This window comes from Polyodon spathula, chromosome 23 (genome assembly GCF_017654505.1).
Source record: "Polyodon spathula isolate WHYD16114869_AA chromosome 23, ASM1765450v1, whole genome shotgun sequence".
Taxonomy (NCBI): domain Eukaryota; kingdom Metazoa; phylum Chordata; class Actinopteri; order Acipenseriformes; family Polyodontidae; genus Polyodon; species Polyodon spathula.
The window spans coordinates 1,103,056-1,122,428 of NC_054556.1; the positions used below are offsets into that span (position 1 = coordinate 1,103,056).

Below are 19,373 nucleotides of genomic sequence, written 5' to 3' on the forward strand. Positions count from 1 at the left end.
GAATTGAATCCGTGCTGTGCAGTTGAGTGTGTGTTCAGCATCTCTGTGGCTGGCTCTCTCTGTGTATTAATTGAAGCCGTGCTGTGCAGTTGAGTGTGTGTTCAGCAGCTCTGTGGCTGGCTCTCTCTGTATATGAATTGAAGCCGTGCTGTGCAGTTGAGTGTGTGTTCAGCAGCTCTGTGGCTGGCTCTCTCTGTATATGAATTGAAGCCGTGCTGTGCAGTTGAGTGTGGTGTTCAGCAGCTCTCTGACTGGCTCGTTCTGTATATGAATTGAAGTCATGCTGTGCAGTTGAGTGTGTTTTCAGCAGCTCTGTGGCTGGCTCTCTCTGTATATGAATTGAAGCCGTGCTGTGCAGTTGAGTGTGTGTTCAGCAGATCTGTGGCTGGCTCTCTCTGTATATGAATTGAAGTCATGCTGTGCAGTTGAGTGTTTGGTCAGCAGCTCTCTGGCTGGCTCTCTCTGTATATGAATTTAAGCCGTGCTGTGCAGTTGAGTGTGTGTTCAGCAGCTCTGTGGCTGGCTCTCTCTGTATATGAATTGAAGCCGTGCTGTGCAGTTGAGTGTGTGTTCAGCAGCTCTGTGGCTGGCTCTCTCTGTATATGAATTGAAGCCGTGCTGTGCAGTTGAGTGTGTGTTCAGCAGCTCTGTGGCTGGCTCTCTCTGTATATGAATTGAAGCCGTGCTGTGCAGTTGAGTGTGTGTTCAGCAGCTCTGTGGCTGGCTCTCTCTGTATATGAATTGAAGCCGTGCTGTGCAGTTGAGTGTGTGTTCAGCAGCTCTGTGGCTGGCTCTCTCTGTATATGAAATGAAGCCGTGCTGTGCAGTTGAGTGTGTGTTCAGCAGCTCTGTGGCTGGCTCTCTCTGTATATGAATTGAAGCCGTGCTGTGCAGTTGAGTGTGTGTTCAGCAGCTCTGTGGCTGGCTCTCTCTGTATATGAATTGAAGCCGTGCTGTGCAGTTGAGTGTGTGTTCAGCAGCTCTGTGGCTGGCTCTCTCTGTATATGAATTGAAGCCGTGCTGTGCAGTTGAGTGTGTGTTCAGCAGCTCTGTGGCTGGCTCTCTCTGTATATGAATTGAAGCCGTGCTGTGCAGATGAGTGTGTGTTCAGCAGCTCTGTGGCTGGCTCTCTCTGTATATGAATTGAAGCCGTGCTGTGCAGTTGAGTGTGTGTTCAGCAGCTCTGTGGCTGGCTCTCTCTGTATATGAATTGAAGCCGTGCTGTGCAGTTGAGTGTGTGTTCAGCAGCTCTGTGGCTGGCTCTCTCTGTATATGAATTGAAGCCGTGCTGTGCAGTTGAGTGTGTGTTCAGCAGCTCTGTGGCTGGCTCTCTCTGTATATGAATTGAAGCCGTGCTGTGCAGTTGTGTGTGTTCAGCAGCTCTGTGGCTGCCTCTCTCGGTATATGCATTGAAGCCGCAGACAGTCAACTCACACCACCACAGTCTCGTCGAGAACCGACGGGAAACCGACCGAGAGAGACATATATTTTTGTTAACCTTTTCGGCCCCCACACGACACGTCTTGTGTGTGTTCAGTAGCTCTGTGGCTGGCTCTCTGTATATGAATTGAAGCCGTGCTGTGCAGTTGAGTGTGTGTTCAGCAGCTCTGTGGCTGGCTCTCTCTGTATATGAATTGAAGCCGTGCTGTGCAGTTGAGTGTGTGTTCAGCAGCTCTCTGGCTGGCTCTCTCTGTATATGAATTGAAGCCGTGCTGTGCAGTTGAGTGTGTGTTCAGCAGCTCTGTGGCTGGCTCTCTCTGTATATGAATTGAAGCCGTGCTGTGCAGTTGAGTGCCGTGCTGTGCAGTTCAGCAGCTCTGTGGCTGGCTCTCTCTGTATATGAATTGAAGCCGTGCTGTGCAGTTGAGTGTGTGTTCAGCAGCTCTGTGGTTGGCTCTCTCTGTATATGAATTGAAGCAGTGCTGTGCAGTTGAGTGTGTGTTCAGCAGCTCTGTGGCTGGCTCTCTCTGTATATGAATTGAAGCCGTGCTGTGCAGTTGAGTGTGTGTTCAGCAGCTCTGTTGGCTCTCTCTGTATATAGCTGCTGCAGCTGCTGTGCAGTTGAGTGTGTGTTCAACAGCTCTCTGCCTGGCTCTCTGTATATGAATTGAAGCCGTGCTGTGCAGTTGAGTGTGTGTTCAGCAGCTCTGTGGCTGGCTCTCTCTGTATATGAATTGAAGCCGTGCTGTGCAGTTGAGTGTGTGTTCAGCAGCTCTGTGGCTGGCTCTCTCTGTATATGAATTGAAGCCGTGCTGTGCAGTTGAGTGTGTGTTCAGCAGCTCTGTGGCTGGCTCTCTCTGTATATGAATTGAAGCCGTGCTGTGCAGTTGAGTGTGTGTTCAGCAGCTCTGTGGCTGGCTCTCTCTGTATATGAATTGAAGCCGTGCTGTGCAGTTGAGTGTGTGTTCAGCAGCTCTGTGGCTGGCTCTCTCTGTATATGAATTGAAGCCGTGCTGTGCAGTTGAGTGTGTGTTCAGCAGCTCTGTGGCTGGCTCTCTCTGTATATGAATTGAAGCCGTGCTGTGCAGTTGAGTGTGTGTTCAGCAGCTCTGTGGCTGGCTCTCTCTGTATATGAATTGAAGCCGTGCTGTGCAGTTGAGTGTGTGTTCAGCAGCTCTGTGGCTGGCTCTCTCTGTATATGAATTGAAGCCGTGCTGTGCAGTTGAGTGTGTGTTCAGCAGCTCTGTGGCTGGCTCTCTCTGTATATGAATTGAAGCCGTGCTGTGCAGTTGAGTGTGTGTTCAGCAGCTCTGTGGCTGGCTCTCTCTGTATATGAATTGAAGCCGTGCTGTGCAGTTGAGTGTGTGTTCAGCAGCTCTGTGGCTGGCTCTCTCTGTATATGAATTGAAGCCGTGCTGTGCAGTTGAGTGTGTGTTCAGCAGCTCTGTGGCTGGCTCTCTCTGTATATGAATTGAAGCCGTGCTGTGCAGTTGAGTGTGTGTTCAGCAGCTCTGTGGCTGGCTCTCTCTGTATATGAATTGAAGCCGTGCTGTGCAGTTGAGTGTGTGTTCAGCAGCTCTGTGGCTGGCTCTCTCTGTATATGAATTGAAGCCGTGCTGTGCAGTTGAGTGTGTGTTCAGCAGCTCTGTGGCTGGCTCTCTCTGTATATGAATTGAAGCCGTGCTGTGCAGTTGAGTGTGTGTTCAGCAGCTCTGTGGCTGGCTCTCTCTGTATATGAATTGAAGCCGTGCTGTGCAGTTGAGTGTGTGTTCAGCAGCTCTGTGGCTGGCTCTCTCTGTATATGAATTGAAGCCGTGCTGTGCAGTTGAGTGTGTGTTCAGCAGCTCTGTGGCTGGCTCTCTCTGTATATGAATTGAAGCCGTGCTGTGCAGTTGAGTGTGTGTTCAGCAGCTCTGTGGCTGGCTCTCTCTGTATATGAATTGAAGCCGTGCTGTGCAGTTGAGTGTGTGTTCAGCAGCTCTGTGGCTGGCTCTCTCTGTATATGAATTGAAGCCGTGCTGTGCAGTTGAGTGTGTGTTCAGCAGCTCTGTGGCTGGCTCTCTCTGTATATGAATTGAAGCCGTGCTGTGCAGTTGAGTGTGTGTTCAGCAGCTCTGTGGCTGGCTCTCTCTGTATATGAATTGAAGCCGTGCTGTGCAGTTGAGTGTGTGTTCAGCAGCTCTGTGGCTGGCTCTCTCTGTATATGAATTGAAGCCGTGCTGTTCAGTTGAGTGTGTGTTCAGCAGCTCTGTGGCTGGCTCTCTCTGTATATGAATTGAAGCCGTGCTGTGCAGTTGAGTGTGTGTTCAGCAGCTCTGTGGCTGGCTCTCTCTGTATATGAATTTAAGCCGTGCTGTGCAGTTGAGTGTGTGTTCAGCAGCTCTGTGGCTGGCTCTCTCTGTATATGAATTGAAGCCGTGCTGTGCAGTTGAGTGTGTGTTCAGCAGCTCTGTGGCTGGCTCTCTCTGTATATGAATTGAAGCCGTGCTGTGCAGTTGAGTGTGTGTTCAGCAGCTCTGTGGCTGGCTCTCTCTGTATATGAATTGAAGCCGTGCTGTGCAGTTGAGTGTGTGTTCAGCAGCTCTGTGGCTGGCTCTCTCTGTATATGAATTGAAGCCGTGCTGTGCAGTTGAGTGTGTGTTCAGCAGCTCTGTGGCTGGCTCTCTCTGTATATGAATTGAAGCTCGTGCTGTGCAGTTGAGTGTGTGTTCAGCAGCTCTGTGGCTGGCTCTCTCTGTATATGAATTGAAGCCGTGCTGTGCAGTTGAGTGTGTGTTCAGCAGCTCTGTGGCTGGCTCTCTCTGTATATGAATTGAAGCCGTGCTGTGCAGTTGAGTGTGTGTTCAGCAGCTCTGTGGCTGGCTCTCTCTGTATATGAATTGAAGCCGTGCTGTGCAGTTGAGTGTGTGTTCAGCAGCTCTCTGGCTGGCTCTCTCTGTATATGAATTGAAGCCGTGCTGTGCAGTTGAGTGTGTGTTCAGCAGCTCTGTGGCTGGCTCTCTCTGTATATGAATTGAAGCCGTGCTGTGCAGTTGGCTGTGTGTGTTCAGCAGCTCTGTGGCTGGCTCTCTCTGTATATGAATTGAAGCCGTGCTGTGCAGTTGAGTGTGTGTTCAGCAGCTCTTTGGCTGGCTCTCTCTGTATATGAATTGAAGCCGTGCTGTGCAGTTGAGTGTGTGTTCAGCAGCTCTGTGGCTGGCTCTCTCTGTATATGAATTGAAGCCGTGCTGTGCAGCAGCTCTGTGGATGGCTCTCTCTGTATATGAATTGAAGCCATGCTGTGCAGTGTGTGTTCAGCAGCTCTGTGGCTGGCTCTCTCTGTATATGAATTGAAGCCGTGCTGTGCAGTTGAGTGTGTGTTCAGCAGCTCTGTGGCTGGCTCTCTCTGTATATGAATTGAAGCCGTGCTGTGCAGTTGAGTGTGTGTTCAGCAGCTCTGTGGCTGGCTCTCTCTGTATATGAATTGAAGCCGTGCTGTGCAGTTGAGTGTGTGTTCAGCAGCTCTGTGGCTGGCTCTCTCTGTATATGAATTGAAGCCGTGATGAATTGAAGCCGTGCTGTGCAGTTGAGTGTGTGTTCAGCAGCTCTGTGGCTGGCTCTCTCTGTATATGAATTGAAGCCGTGCTGTGCAGTTGAGTGTGTGTTCAGCAGCTCTGTGGCTGGCTCTCTCTGTATATGAATTGAAGCCGTGCTGTGCAGTTGAGTGTGTGTTCAGCAGCTCTGTGGCTGGCTCTCTCTGTATATGAATTGAAGCCGTGCTGTGCAGTTGAGTGTGTGTTCAGCAGCTCTGTGGCTGGCTCTCTCTGTATATGAATTGAAGCCGTGCTGTGCAGTTGAGTGTGTGTTCAGCAGCTCTGTGGCTGGCTCTCTCTGTATATGAATTGAAGCCGTGCTGTGCAGTTGAGTGTGTGTTCAGCAGCTCTGTGGCTGGCTCTCTCTGTATATGAATTGAAGCCGTGCTGTGCAGTTGAGTGTGTGTTCAGCAGCTCTGTGGCTGGCTCTCTCTGTATATGAATTGAAGCCGTGCTGTGCAGTTGAGTGTGTGTTCAGCAGCTCTGTGGCTGGCTCTCTCTGTATATGAATTGAAGCCGTGCTGTGCAGTTGAGTGTGTGTTCAGCAGCTCTGTGGCTGGCTCTCTCTGTATATGAATTGAAGCCGTGCTGTGCAGTTGAGTGTGTGTTCAGCAGCTCTGTGGCTGGCTCTCTCTGTATATGAATTGAAGCCGTGCTGTGCAGTTGAGTGTGTGTTCAGCAGCTCTGTGGCTGGCTCTCTCTGTATATGAATTGAAGCCGTGCTGTGCAGTTGAGTGTGTGTTCAGCAGCTCTGTGGCTGGCTCTCTCTGTATATGAATTGAAGCCGTGCTGTGCAGTTGAGTGTGTGTTCAGCAGCTCTGTGGCTGGCTCTCTCTGTATATGAATTGAAGCCGTGCTGTGCAGTTGAGTGTGTGTTCAGCAGCTCTGTGGCTGGCTCTCTCTGTATATGAATTGAAGCCGTGCTGTGCAGTTGAGTGTGTGTTCAGCAGCTCTGTGGCTGGCTCTCTCTGTATATGAATTGAAGCCGTGCTGTGCAGTTGAGTGTGTGTTCAGCAGCTCTGTGGCTGGCTCTCTCTGTATATGAATTGAAGCCGTGCTGTGCAGTTGAGTGTGTGTTCAGCAGCTCTGTGGCTGGCTCTCTCTGTATATGAATTGAAGCCGTGCTGTGCAGTTGAGTGTGTGTTCAGCAGCTCTGTGGCTGGCTCTCTCTGTATATGAATTGAAGCCGTGCTGTGCAGTTGAGTGTGTGTTCAGCAGCTCTGTGGCTGGCTCTCTCTGTATATGAATTGAAGCCGTGCTGTGCAGTTGAGTGTGTGTTCAGCAGCTCTGTGGCTGGCTCTCTCTGTATATGAATTGAAGCCGTGCTGTGCAGTTGAGTGTGTGTTCAGCAGCTCTGTGGCTGGCTCTCTCTGTATATGAATTGAAGCCGTGCTGTGCAGTTGAGTGTGTGTTCAGCAGCTCTGTGGCTGGCTCTCTCTGTATATGAATTGAAGCCGTGCTGTGCAGTTGAGTGTGTGTTCAGCAGCTCTGTGGCTGGCTCTCTCTGTATATGAATTGAAGCCGTGCTGTGCAGTTGAGTGTGTGTTCAGCAGCTCTGTGGCTGGCTCTCTCTGTATATGAATTGAAGCCGTGCTGTGCAGTTGAGTGTGTGTTCAGCAGCTCTGTGGCTGGCTCTCTCTGTATATGAATTGAAGCCGTGCTGTGCAGTTGAGTGTGTGTTCAGCAGCTCTGTGGCTGGCTCTCTCTGTATATGAATTGAAGCCGTGCTGTGCAGTTGAGTGTGTGTTCAGCAGCTCTGTGGCTGGCTCTCTCTGTATATGAATTGAAGCCGTGCTGTGCAGTTGAGTGTGTGTTCAGCAGCTCTGTGGCTGGCTCTCTCTGTATATGAATTGAAGCCGTGCTGTGCAGTTGAGTGTGTGTTCAGCAGCTCTGTGGCTGGCTCTCTCTGTATATGAATTGAAGCCGTGCTGTGCAGTTGAGTGTGTGTTCAGCAGCTCTGTGGCTGGCTCTCTCTGTATATGAATTGAAGCCGTGCTGTGCAGTTGAGTGTGTGTTCAGCAGCTCTGTGGCTGGCTCTCTCTGTATATGAATTGAAGCCGTGCTGTGCAGTTGAGTGTGTGTTCAGCAGCTCTGTGGCTGGCTCTCTCTGTATATGAATTGAAGCCGTGCTGTGCAGTTGAGTGTGTGTTCAGCAGCTCTGTGGCTGGCTCTCTCTGTATATGAATTGAAGCCGTGCTGTGCAGTTGAGTGTGTGTTCAGCAGCTCTGTGGCTGGCTCTCTCTGTATATGAATTGAAGCCGTGCTGTGCAGTTGAGTGTGTGTTCAGCAGCTCTGTGGCTGGCTCTCTCTGTATATGAATTGAAGCCGTGCTGTGCAGTTGAGTGTGTGTTCAGCAGCTCTGTGGCTGGCTCTCTCTGTATATGAATTGAAGCCGTGCTGTGCAGTTGAGTGTGTGTTCAGCAGCTCTGTGGCTGGCTCTCTCTGTATATGAATTGAAGCCGTGCTGTGCAGTTGAGTGTGTGTTCAGCAGCTCTGTGGCTGGCTCTCTCTGTATATGAATTGAAGCCGTGCTGTGCAGTTGAGTGTGTGTTCAGCAGCTCTGTGGCTGGCTCTCTCTGTATATGAATTGAAGCCGTGCTGTGCAGTTGAGTGTGTGTTCAGCAGCTCTGTGGCTGGCTCTCTCTGTATATGAATTGAAGCCGTGCTGTGCAGTTGAGTGTGTGTTCAGCAGCTCTGTGGCTGGCTCTCTCTGTATATGAATTGAAGCCGTGCTGTGCAGTTGAGTGTGTGTTCAGCAGCTCTGTGGCTGGCTCTCTCTGTATATGAATTGAAGCCGTGCTGTGCAGTTGAGTGTGTGTTCAGCAGCTCTGTGGCTGGCTCTCTCTGTATATGAATTGAAGCCGTGCTGTGCAGTTGAGTGTGTGTTCAGCAGCTCTGTGGCTGGCTCTCTCTGTATATGAATTGAAGCCGTGCTGTGCAGTTGAGTGTGTGTTCAGCAGCTCTGTGGCTGGCTCTCTCTGTATATGAATTGAAGCCGTGCTGTGCAGTTGAGTGTGTGTTCAGCAGCTCTGTGGCTGGCTCTCTCTGTATATGAATTGAAGCCGTGCTGTGCAGTTGAGTGTGTGTTCAGCAGCTCTGTGGCTGGCTCTCTCTGTATATGAATTGAAGCCGTGCTGTGCAGTTGAGTGTGTGTTCAGCAGCTCTGTGGCTGGCTCTCTCTGTATATGAATTGAAGCCGTGCTGTGCAGTTGAGTGTGTCAGCAGCTCTGTGGCTGGCTCTCTCTGTATATGAATTGAAGCCGTGCTGTGCAGTTGAGTGTGTGTTCAGCAGCTCTGTGGCTGGCTCTCTCTGTATATGAATTGAAGCCGTGCTGTGCAGTTGAGTGTGTGTTCAGCAGCTCTGTGGCTGGCTCTCTCTGTATATGAATTGAAGCCGTGCTGTGCAGTTGAGTGTGTGTTCAGCAGCTCTGTGGCTGGCTCTCTCTGTATATGAATTGAAGCCGTGCTGTGCAGTTGAGTGTGTGTTCAGCAGCTCTGTGGCTGGCTCTCTCTGTATATGAATTGAAGCCGTGCTGTGCAGTTGAGTGTGTGTTCAGCAGCTCTGTGGCTGGCTCTCTCTGTATATGAATTGAAGCCGTGCTGTGCAGTTGAGTGTGTGTTCAGCAGCTCTGTGGCTGGCTCTCTCTGTATATGAATTGAAGCCGTGCTGTGCAGTTGAGTGTGTGTTCAGCAGCTCTGTGGCTGGCTCTCTCTGTATATGAATTGAAGCCGTGCTGTGCAGTTGAGTGTGTGTTCAGCAGCTCTGTGGCTGGCTCTCTCTGTATATGAATTGAAGCCGTGCTGTGCAGTTGAGTGTGTGTTCAGCAGCTCTGTGGCTGGCTCTCTCTGTATATGAATTGAAGCCGTGCTGTGCAGTTGAGTGTGTGTTCAGCAGCTCTGTGGCTGGCTCTCTCTGTATATGAATTGAAGCCGTGCTGTGCAGTTGAGTGTGTGTTCAGCAGCTCTGTGGCTGGCTCTCTCTGTATATGAATTGAAGCCGTGCTGTGCAGTTGAGTGTGTGTTCAGCAGCTCTGTGGCTGGCTCTCTCTGTATATGAATTGAAGCCGTGCTGTGCAGTTGAGTGTGTGTTCAGCAGCTCTGTGGCTGGCTCTCTCTGTATATGAATTGAAGCCGTGCTGTGCAGTTGAGTGTGTGTTCAGCAGCTCTGTGGCTGGCTCTCTCTGTATATGAATTGAAGCCGTGCTGTGCAGTTGAGTGTGTGTTCAGCAGCTCTGTGGCTGGCTCTCTCTGTATATGAATTGAAGCCGTGCTGTGCAGTTGAGTGTGTGTTCAGCAGCTCTGTGGCTGGCTCTCTCTGTATATGAATTGAAGCCGTGCTGTGCAGTTGAGTGTGTGTTCAGCAGCTCTGTGGCTGGCTCTCTCTGTATATGAATTGAAGCCGTGCTGTGCAGTTGAGTGTGTGTTCAGCAGCTCTGTGGCTGGCTCTCTCTGTATATGAATTGAAGCCGTGCTGTGCAGTTGAGTGTGTGTTCAGCAGCTCTGTGGCTGGCTCTCTCTGTATATGAATTGAAGCCGTGCTGTGCAGTTGAGTGTGTGTTCAGCAGCTCTGTGGCTGGCTCTCTCTGTATATGAATTGAAGCCGTGCTGTGCAGTTGAGTGTGTGTTCAGCAGCTCTGTGGCTGGCTCTCTCTGTATATGAATTGAAGCCGTGCTGTGCAGTTGAGTGTGTGTTCAGCAGCTCTGTGGCTGGCTCTCTCTGTATATGAATTGAAGCCGTGCTGTGCAGTTGAGTGTGTGTTCAGCAGCTCTGTGGCTGGCTCTCTCTGTATATGAATTGAAGCCGTGCTGTGCAGTTGAGTGTGTGTTCAGCAGCTCTGTGGCTGGCTCTCTCTGTATATGAATTGAAGCCGTGCTGTGCAGTTGAGTGTGTGTTCAGCAGCTCTGTGGCTGGCTCTCTCTGTATATGAATTGAAGCCGTGCTGTGCAGTTGAGTGTGTGTTCAGCAGCTCTGTGGCTGGCTCTCTCTGTATATGAATTGAAGCCGTGCTGTGCAGTTGAGTGTGTGTTCAGCAGCTCTGTGGCTGGCTCTCTCTGTATATGAATTGAAGCCGTGCTGTGCAGTTGAGTGTGTGTTCAGCAGCTCTGTGGCTGGCTCTCTCTGTATATGAATTGAAGCCGTGCTGTGCAGTTGAGTGTGTGTTCAGCAGCTCTGTGGCTGGCTCTCTCTGTATATGAATTGAAGCCGTGCTGTGCAGTTGAGTGTGTGTTCAGCAGCTCTGTGGCTGGCTCTCTCTGTATATGAATTGAAGCCGTGCTGTGCAGTTGAGTGTGTGTTCAGCAGCTCTGTGGCTGGCTCTCTCTGTATATGAATTGAAGCCGTGCTGTGCAGTTGAGTGTGTGTTCAGCAGCTCTGTGGCTGGCTCTCTCTGTATATGAATTGAAGCCGTGCTGTGCAGTTGAGTGTGTGTTCAGCAGCTCTGTGGCTGGCTCTCTCTGTATATGAATTGAAGCCGTGCTGTGCAGTTGAGTGTGTGTTCAGCAGCTCTGTGGCTGGCTCTCTCTGTATATGAATTGAAGCCGTGCTGTGCAGTTGAGTGTGTGTTCAGCAGCTCTGTGGCTGGCTCTCTCTGTATATGAATTGAAGCCGTGCTGTGCAGTTGAGTGTGTGTTCAGCAGCTCTGTGGCTGGCTCTCTCTGTATATGAATTGAAGCCGTGCTGTGCAGTTGAGTGTGTGTTCAGCAGCTCTGTGGCTGGCTCTCTCTGTATATGAATTGAAGCCGTGCTGTGCAGTTGAGTGTGTGTTCAGCAGCTCTGTGGCTGGCTCTCTCTGTATATGAATTGAAGCCGTGCTGTGCAGTTGAGTGTGTGTTCAGCAGCTCTGTGGCTGGCTCTCTCTGTATATGAATTGAAGCCGTGCTGTGCAGTTGAGTGTGTGTTCAGCAGCTCTGTGGCTGGCTCTCTCTGTATATGAATTGAAGCCGTGCTGTGCAGTTGAGTGTGTGTTCAGCAGCTCTGTGGCTGGCTCTCTCTGTATATGAATTGAAGCCGTGCTGTGCAGTTGAGTGTGTGTTCAGCAGCTCTGTGGCTGGCTCTCTCTGTATATGAATTGAAGCCGTGCTGTGCAGTTGAGTGTGTGTTCAGCAGCTCTGTGGCTGGCTCTCTCTGTATATGAATTGAAGCCGTGCTGTGCAGTTGAGTGTGTGTTCAGCAGCTCTGTGGCTGGCTCTCTCTGTATATGAATTGAAGCCGTGCTGTGCAGTTGAGTGTGTGTTCAGCAGCTCTGTGGCTGGCTCTCTCTGTATATGAATTGAAGCCGTGCTGTGCAGTTGAGTGTGTGTTCAGCAGCTCTGTGGCTGGCTCTCTCTGTATATGAATTGAAGCCGTGCTGTGCAGTTGAGTGTGTGTTCAGCAGCTCTGTGGCTGGCTCTCTCTGTATATGAATTGAAGCCGTGCTGTGCAGTTGAGTGTGTGTTCAGCAGCTCTGTGGCTGGCTCTCTCTGTATATGAATTGAAGCCGTGCTGTGCAGTTGAGTGTGTGTTCAGCAGCTCTGTGGCTGGCTCTCTCTGTATATGAATTGAAGCCGTGCTGTGCAGTTGAGTGTGTGTTCAGCAGCTCTGTGGCTGGCTCTCTCTGTATATGAATTGAAGCCGTGCTGTGCAGTTGAGTGTGTGTTCAGCAGCTCTGTGGCTGGCTCTCTCTGTATATGAATTGAAGCCGTGCTGTGCAGTTGAGTGTGTGTTCAGCAGCTCTGTGGCTGGCTCTCTCTGTATATGAATTGAAGCCGTGCTGTGCAGTTGAGTGTGTGTTCAGCAGCTCTGTGGCTGGCTCTCTCTGTATATGAATTGAAGCCGTGCTGTGCAGTTGAGTGTGTGTTCAGCAGCTCTGTGGCTGGCTCTCTCTGTATATGAATTGAAGCCGTGCTGTGCAGTTGAGTGTGTGTTCAGCAGCTCTGTGGCTGGCTCTCTCTGTATATGAATTGAAGCCGTGCTGTGCAGTTGAGTGTGTGTTCAGCAGCTCTGTGGCTGGCTCTCTCTGTATATGAATTGAAGCCGTGCTGTGCAGTTGAGTGTGTGTTCAGCAGCTCTGTGGCTGGCTCTCTCTGTATATGAATTGAAGCCGTGCTGTGCAGTTGAGTGTGTGTTCAGCAGCTCTGTGGCTGGCTCTCTCTGTATATGAATTGAAGCCGTGCTGTGCAGTTGAGTGTGTGTTCAGCAGCTCTGTGGCTGGCTCTCTCTGTATATGAATTGAAGCCGTGCTGTGCAGTTGAGTGTGTGTGTTCAGCAGCTCTGTGGCTGGCTCTCTCTGTATATGAATTGAAGCCGTGCTGCTGCAGTTGAGTGTGTGTTCAGCAGCTCTGTGGCTGGCTCTCTCTGTATATGAATTGAAGCCGTGCTGTGCAGTTGAGTGTGTGTTCAGCAGCTCTGTGGCTGGCTCTCTCTGTATATGAATTGAAGCCGTGCTGTGCAGTTGAGTGTGTGTTCAGCAGCTCTGTGGCTGGCTCTCTCTGTATATGAATTGAAGCCGTGCTGTGCAGTTGAGTGTGTGTTCAGCAGCTCTGTGGCTGGCTCTCTCTGTATATGAATTGAAGCCGTGCTGTGCAGTTGAGTGTGTGTTCAGCAGCTCTGTGGCTGGCTCTCTCTGTATATGAATTGAAGCCGTGCTGTGCAGTTGAGTGTGTGTTCAGCAGCTCTGTGGCTGGCTCTCTCTGTATATGAATTGAAGCCGTGCTGTGCAGTTGAGTGTGTGTTCAGCAGCTCTGTGGCTGGCTCTCTCTGTATATGAATTGAAGCCGTGCTGTGCAGTTGAGTGTGTGTTCAGCAGCTCTGTGGCTGGCTCTCTCTGTATATGAATTGAAGCCGTGCTGTGCAGTTGAGTGTGTGTTCAGCAGCTCTGTGGCTGGCTCTCTCTGTATATGAATTGAAGCCGTGCTGTGCAGTTGAGTGTGTGTTCAGCAGCTCTGTGGCTGGCTCTCTCTGTATATGAATTGAAGCCGTGCTGTGCAGTTGAGTGTGTGTTCAGCAGCTCTGTGGCTGGCTCTCTCTGTATATGAATTGAAGCCGTGCTGTGCAGTTGAGTGTGTGTTCAGCAGCTCTGTGGCTGGCTCTCTCTGTATATGAATTGAAGCCGTGCTGTGCAGTTGAGTGTGTGTTCAGCAGCTCTGTGGCTGGCTCTCTCTGTATATGAATTGAAGCCGTGCTGTGCAGTTGAGTGTGTGTTCAGCAGCTCTGTGGCTGGCTCTCTCTGTATATGAATTGAAGCCGTGCTGTGCAGTTGAGTGTGTGTTCAGCAGCTCTGTGGCTGGCTCTCTCTGTATATGAATTGAAGCCGTGCTGTGCAGTTGAGTGTGTGTTCAGCAGCTCTGTGGCTGGCTCTCTCTGTATATGAATTGAAGCCGTGCTGTGCAGTTGAGTGTGTGTTCAGCAGCTCTGTGGCTGGCTCTCTCTGTATATGAATTGAAGCCGTGCTGTGCAGTTGAGTGTGTGTTCAGCAGCTCTGTGGCTGGCTCTCTCTGTATATGAATTGAAGCCGTGCTGTGCAGTTGAGTGTGTGTTCAGCAGCTCTGTGGCTGGCTCTCTCTGTATATGAATTGAAGCCGTGCTGTGCAGTTGAGTGTGTGTTCAGCAGCTCTGTGGCTGGCTCTCTCTGTATATGAATTGAAGCCGTGCTGTGCAGTTGAGTGTGTGTTCAGCAGCTCTGTGGCTGGCTCTCTCTGTATATGAATTGAAGCCGTGCTGTGCAGTTGAGTGTGTGTTCAGCAGCTCTGTGGCTGGCTCTCTCTGTATATGAATTGAAGCCGTGCTGTGCAGTTGAGTGTGTGTTCAGCAGCTCTGTGGCTGGCTCTCTCTGTATATGAATTGAAGCCGTGCTGTGCAGTTGAGTGTGTGTTCAGCAGCTCTGTGGCTGGCTCTCTCTGTATATGAATTGAAGCCGTGCTGTGCAGTTGAGTGTGTGTTCAGCAGCTCTGTGGCTGGCTCTCTCTGTATATGAATTGAAGCCGTGCTGTGCAGTTGAGTGTGTGTTCAGCAGCTCTGTGGCTGGCTCTCTCTGTATATGAATTGAAGCCGTGCTGTGCAGTTGAGTGTGTGTTCAGCAGCTCTGTGGCTGGCTCTCTCTGTATATGAATTGAAGCCGTGCTGTGCAGTTGAGTGTGTGTTCAGCAGCTCTGTGGCTGGCTCTCTCTGTATATGAATTGAAGCCGTGCTGTGCAGTTGAGTGTGTGTTCAGCAGCTCTGTGGCTGGCTCTCTCTGTATATGAATTGAAGCCGTGCTGTGCAGTTGAGTGTGTGTTCAGCAGCTCTGTGGCTGGCTCTCTCTGTATATGAATTGAAGCCGTGCTGTGCAGTTGAGTGTGTGTTCAGCAGCTCTGTGGCTGGCTCTCTCTGTATATGAATTGAAGCCGTGCTGTGCAGTTGAGTGTGTGTTCAGCAGCTCTGTGGCTGGCTCTCTCTGTATATGAATTGAAGCCGTGCTGTGCAGTTGAGTGTGTGTTCAGCAGCTCTGTGGCTGGCTCTCTCTGTATATGAATTGAAGCCGTGCTGTGCAGTTGAGTGTGTGTTCAGCAGCTCTGTGGCTGGCTCTCTCTGTATATGAATTGAAGCCGTGCTGTGCAGTTGAGTGTGTGTTCAGCAGCTCTGTGGCTGGCTCTCTCTGTATATGAATTGAAGCCGTGCTGTGCAGTTGAGTGTGTGTTCAGCAGCTCTGTGGCTGGCTCTCTCTGTATATGAATTGAAGCCGTGCTGTGCAGTTGAGTTGTGTGTGTTCAGCAGCTCTGTGGCTGGCTCTCTCTGTATATGAATTGAAGCCGTGCTGTGCAGTTGAGTGTGTGTTCAGCAGCTCTGTGGCTGGCTCTCTCTGTATATGAATTGAAGCCGTGCTGTGCAGTTGAGTGTGTGTTCAGCAGCTCTGTGGCTGGCTCTCTCTGTATATGAATTGAAGCCGTGCTGTGCAGTTGAGTGTGTGTTCAGCAGCTCTGTGGCTGGCTCTCTCTGTATATGAATTGAAGCCGTGCTGTGCAGTTGAGTGTGTGTTCAGCAGCTCTGTGGCTGGCTCTCTCTGTATATGAATTGAAGCCGTGCTGTGCAGTTGAGTGTGTGTTCAGCAGCTCTGTGGCTGGCTCTCTCTGTATATGAATTGAAGCCGTGCTGTGCAGTTGAGTGTGTGTTCAGCAGCTCTGTGGCTGGCTCTCTCTGTATATGAATTGAAGCCGTGCTGTGCAGTTGAGTGTGTGTTCAGCAGCTCTGTGGCTGGCTCTCTCTGTATATGAATTGAAGCCGTGCTGTGCAGTTGAGTGTGTGTTCAGCAGCTCTGTGGCTGGCTCTCTCTGTATATGAATTGAAGCCGTGCTGTGCAGTTGAGTGTGTGTTCAGCAGCTCTGTGGCTGGCTCTCTCTGTATATGAATTGAAGCCGTGCTGTGCAGTTGAGTGTGTGTTCAGCAGCTCTGTGGCTGGCTCTCTCTGTATATGAATTGAAGCCGTGCTGTGCAGTTGAGTGTGTGTTCAGCAGCTCTGTGGCTGGCTCTCTCTGTATATGAATTGAAGCCGTGCTGTGCAGTTGAGTGTGTGTTCAGCAGCTCTGTGGCTGGCTCTCTCTGTATATGAATTGAAGCCGTGCTGTGCAGTTGAGTGTGTGTTCAGCAGCTCTGTGGCTGGCTCTCTCTGTATATGAATTGAAGCCGTGCTGTGCAGTTGAGTGTGTGTTCAGCAGCTCTGTGGCTGGCTCTCTCTGTATATGAATTGAAGCCGTGCTGTGCAGTTGAGTGTGTGTTCAGCAGCTCTGTGGCTGGCTCTCTCTGTATATGAATTGAAGCCGTGCTGTGCAGTTGAGTGTGTGTTCAGCAGCTCTGTGGCTGGCTCTCTCTGTATATGAATTGAAGCCGTGCTGTGCAGTTGAGTGTGTGTTCAGCAGCTCTGTGGCTGGCTCTCTCTGTATATGAATTGAAGCCGTGCTGTGCAGTTGAGTGTGTGTTCAGCAGCTCTGTGGCTGGCTCTCTCTGTATATGAATTGAAGCCGTGCTGTGCAGTTGAGTGTGTGTTCAGCAGCTCTGTGGCTGGCTCTCTCTGTATATGAATTGAAGCCGTGCTGTGCAGTTGAGTGTGTGTTCAGCAGCTCTGTGGCTGGCTCTCTCTGTATATGAATTGAAGCCGTGCTGTGCAGTTGAGTGTGTGTTCAGCAGCTCTGTGGCTGGCTCTCTCTGTATATGAATTGAAGCCGTGCTGTGCAGTTGAGTGTGTGTTCAGCAGCTCTGTGGCTGGCTCTCTCTGTATATGAATTGAAGCCGTGCTGTGCAGTTGAGTGTGTGTTCAGCAGCTCTGTGGCTGGCTCTCTCTGTATATGAATTGAAGCCGTGCTGTGCAGTTGAGTGTGTGTTCAGCAGCTCTGTGGCTGGCTCTCTCTGTATATGAATTGAAGCCGTGCTGTGCAGTTGAGTGTGTGTTCAGCAGCTCTGTGGCTGGCTCTCTCTGTATATGAATTGAAGCCGTGCTGTGCAGTTGAGTGTGTGTTCAGCAGCTCTGTGGCTGGCTCTCTCTGTATATGAATTGAAGCCGTGCTGTGCAGTTGAGTGTGTGTTCAGCAGCTCTGTGGCTGGCTCTCTCTGTATATGAATTGAAGCCGTGCTGTGCAGTTGAGTGTGTGTTCAGCAGCTCTGTGGCTGGCTCTCTCTGTATATGAATTGAAGCCGTGCTGTGCAGTTGAGTGTGTGTTCAGCAGCTCTGTGGCTGGCTCTCTCTGTATATGAATTGAAGCCGTGCTGTGCAGTTGAGTGTGTGTTCAGCAGCTCTGTGGCTGGCTCTCTCTGTATATGAATTGAAGCCGTGCTGTGCAGTTGAGTGTGTGTTCAGCAGCTCTGTGGCTGGCTCTCTCTGTATATGAATTGAAGCCGTGCTGTGCAGTTGAGTGTGTGTTCAGCAGCTCTGTGGCTGGCTCTCTCTGTATATGAATTGAAGCCGTGCTGTGCAGTTGAGTGTGTGTTCAGCAGCTCTGTGGCTGGCTCTCTCTGTATATGAATTGAAGCCGTGCTGTGCAGTTGAGTGTGTGTTCAGCAGCTCTGTGGCTGGCTCTCTCTGTATATGAATTGAAGCCGTGCTGTGCAGTTGAGTGTGTGTTCAGCAGCTCTGTGGCTGGCTCTCTCTGTATATGAATTGAAGCCGTGCTGTGCAGTTGAGTGTGTGTTCAGCAGCTCTGTGGCTGGCTCTCTCTGTATATGAATTGAAGCCGTGCTGTGCAGTTGAGTGTGTGTTCAGCAGCTCTGTGGCTGGCTCTCTCTGTATATGAATTGAAGCCGTGCTGTGCAGTTGAGTGTGTGTTCAGCAGCTCTGTGGCTGGCTCTCTCTGTATATGAATTGAAGCCGTGCTGTGCAGTTGAGTGTGTGTTCAGCAGCTCTGTGGCTGGCTCTCTCTGTATATGAATTGAAGCCGTGCTGTGCAGTTGAGTGTGTGTTCAGCAGCTCTGTGGCTGGCTCTCTCTGTATATGAATTGAAGCCGTGCTGTGCAGTTGAGTGTGTGTTCAGCAGCTCTGTGGCTGGCTCTCTCTGTATATGAATTGAAGCCGTGCTGTGCAGTTGAGTGTGTGTTCAGTGGCTGGCTCTCTCTGTATATGAATTGAAGCCGTGCTGTGCAGTTGAGTGTGTGTTCAGCAGCTCTGTGGCTGGCTCTCTCTGTATATGAATTGAAGCCGTGCTGTGCAGTTGAGTGTGTGTTCAGCAGCTCTGTGGCTGGCTCTCTCTGTATATGAATTGAAGCCGTGCTGTGCAGTTGAGTGTGTGTTCAGCAGCTCTGTGGCTGGCTCTCTCTGTATATGAATTGAAGCCGTGCTGTGCAGTTGAGTGTGTGTTCAGCAGCTCTGTGGCTGGCTCTCTCTGTATATGAATTGAAGCCGTGCTGTGCAGTTGAGTGTGTGTTCAGCAGCTCTGTGGCTGGCTCTCTCTGTATATGAATTGAAGCCGTGCTGTGCAGTTGAGTGTGTGTTCAGCAGCTCTGTGGCTGGCTCTCTCTGTATATGAATTGAAGCCGTGCTGTGCAGTTGAGTGTGTGTTCAGCAGCTCTGTGGCTGGCTCTCTCTGTATATGAATTGAAGCCGTGCTGTTCAGTTGAGTGTGCGTTCAGCAGCTCTCTATGTTTGTCTCAATGTTTGTATTTTGTTTGGAATAATGAGGTATTGCATGCCACAGGGAAATGCATGTGTTATTGGTGTATTTTTCTGACATGCAATACCTCATTATTACACTGGAGGGCGCGTTTTTAAAACTTTTTTTAAAACGTAAATGTTTATCATGAAAATATCACTTTGTTTTTTGAAAAAAAAGAAACATAAAAAAACAAACAAAATACACACATTGAGACAAACACACGTTTTTTTTAAACGTAAATGTTTATCATGAAAAGATCACTTTTTAAAAAAAATATAAAACAACAAACAAAATACAACATTGAAACACAGCAGCATATAAACAGAGCACTAATAAAACCACACCTTCAACATTTAATAATACAAAATAATTAGTGCTTAAAAAAATTAAAAAATCAATCTTATTTTGACCAGGGTAGAAAATGCAATAGCTGTAGAGCACAGGCCCTGCTGCCCAGGTAGTGGCGTTATTACAGCAGTAGACTCATGTCCTCAGAGCTGTGGGTTCAAGCCCCCTTGGTTGGTAATGTTAAATACAGTTCCTGATTGCAGGCAGGTGCTCCAGCGTGTTTGCTTCTCTCCTGTGTGTTACACTTGGTGCACCAAGTTCAATTACTCTGTTCTGTATTCATTCATTTAAAGAATGAATCTTATAGACAATGTTAAAAACTATCACACCTCAGGCAGATAGATAACAGAGGTCTAGCTGACTAGCTCTGCATCCACGTGACCATTTGTGCACAGAGCCCAAAGCTGGGCAGGGAATTCAATGTGAAATTAAATGCCTTGTTATTTACATGTATTGTCACAGAATCTTTGAGGCAATGTTAAAGGTAAACTCGGCAGGGGGTGATACAACACAATGGCACAGTAGGACTGGTGTTCTCTGACTAAGAGATTTAAAAAGAGAATTGACAAATAAACCCCAGAGTTGTGGTTGAAGTCTTATGTTGTGTGCTTGTTTTGTTTCCCCACAGCGTCTATTTGTTTGAATCTGTCAGATACAATAGGTGACTCTTTCCAAAGGTTTACACACACACACACACACACACACACACACACACACCACAGTAGAGCAATTCTCTGGCTGGCTCAGGTGGTAGAGCACTGGACTCAGGTGGTAGAGCGCCGGGCTCAGATTTTGAGGGTTGCTGGATCAAGTCCCACATGAATTACAAGTGTTAATCCCTCTTTTTCAAAAATATTGTTTAATTTATCAATAAGGTTTGGCTTTGAATCCAGTTGAAGTCACAAGCGAATAGCTCTGGAT

At 49.8% G+C, this 19,373-nt stretch overlaps 1 pseudogene; it reads left to right on the plus strand.

Moving 5' to 3' along the window:
* Positions 1-19,373, plus strand: part of LOC121298360 — a 43,213-nt pseudogene that overhangs the window by 8,514 nt on the left and 15,326 nt on the right.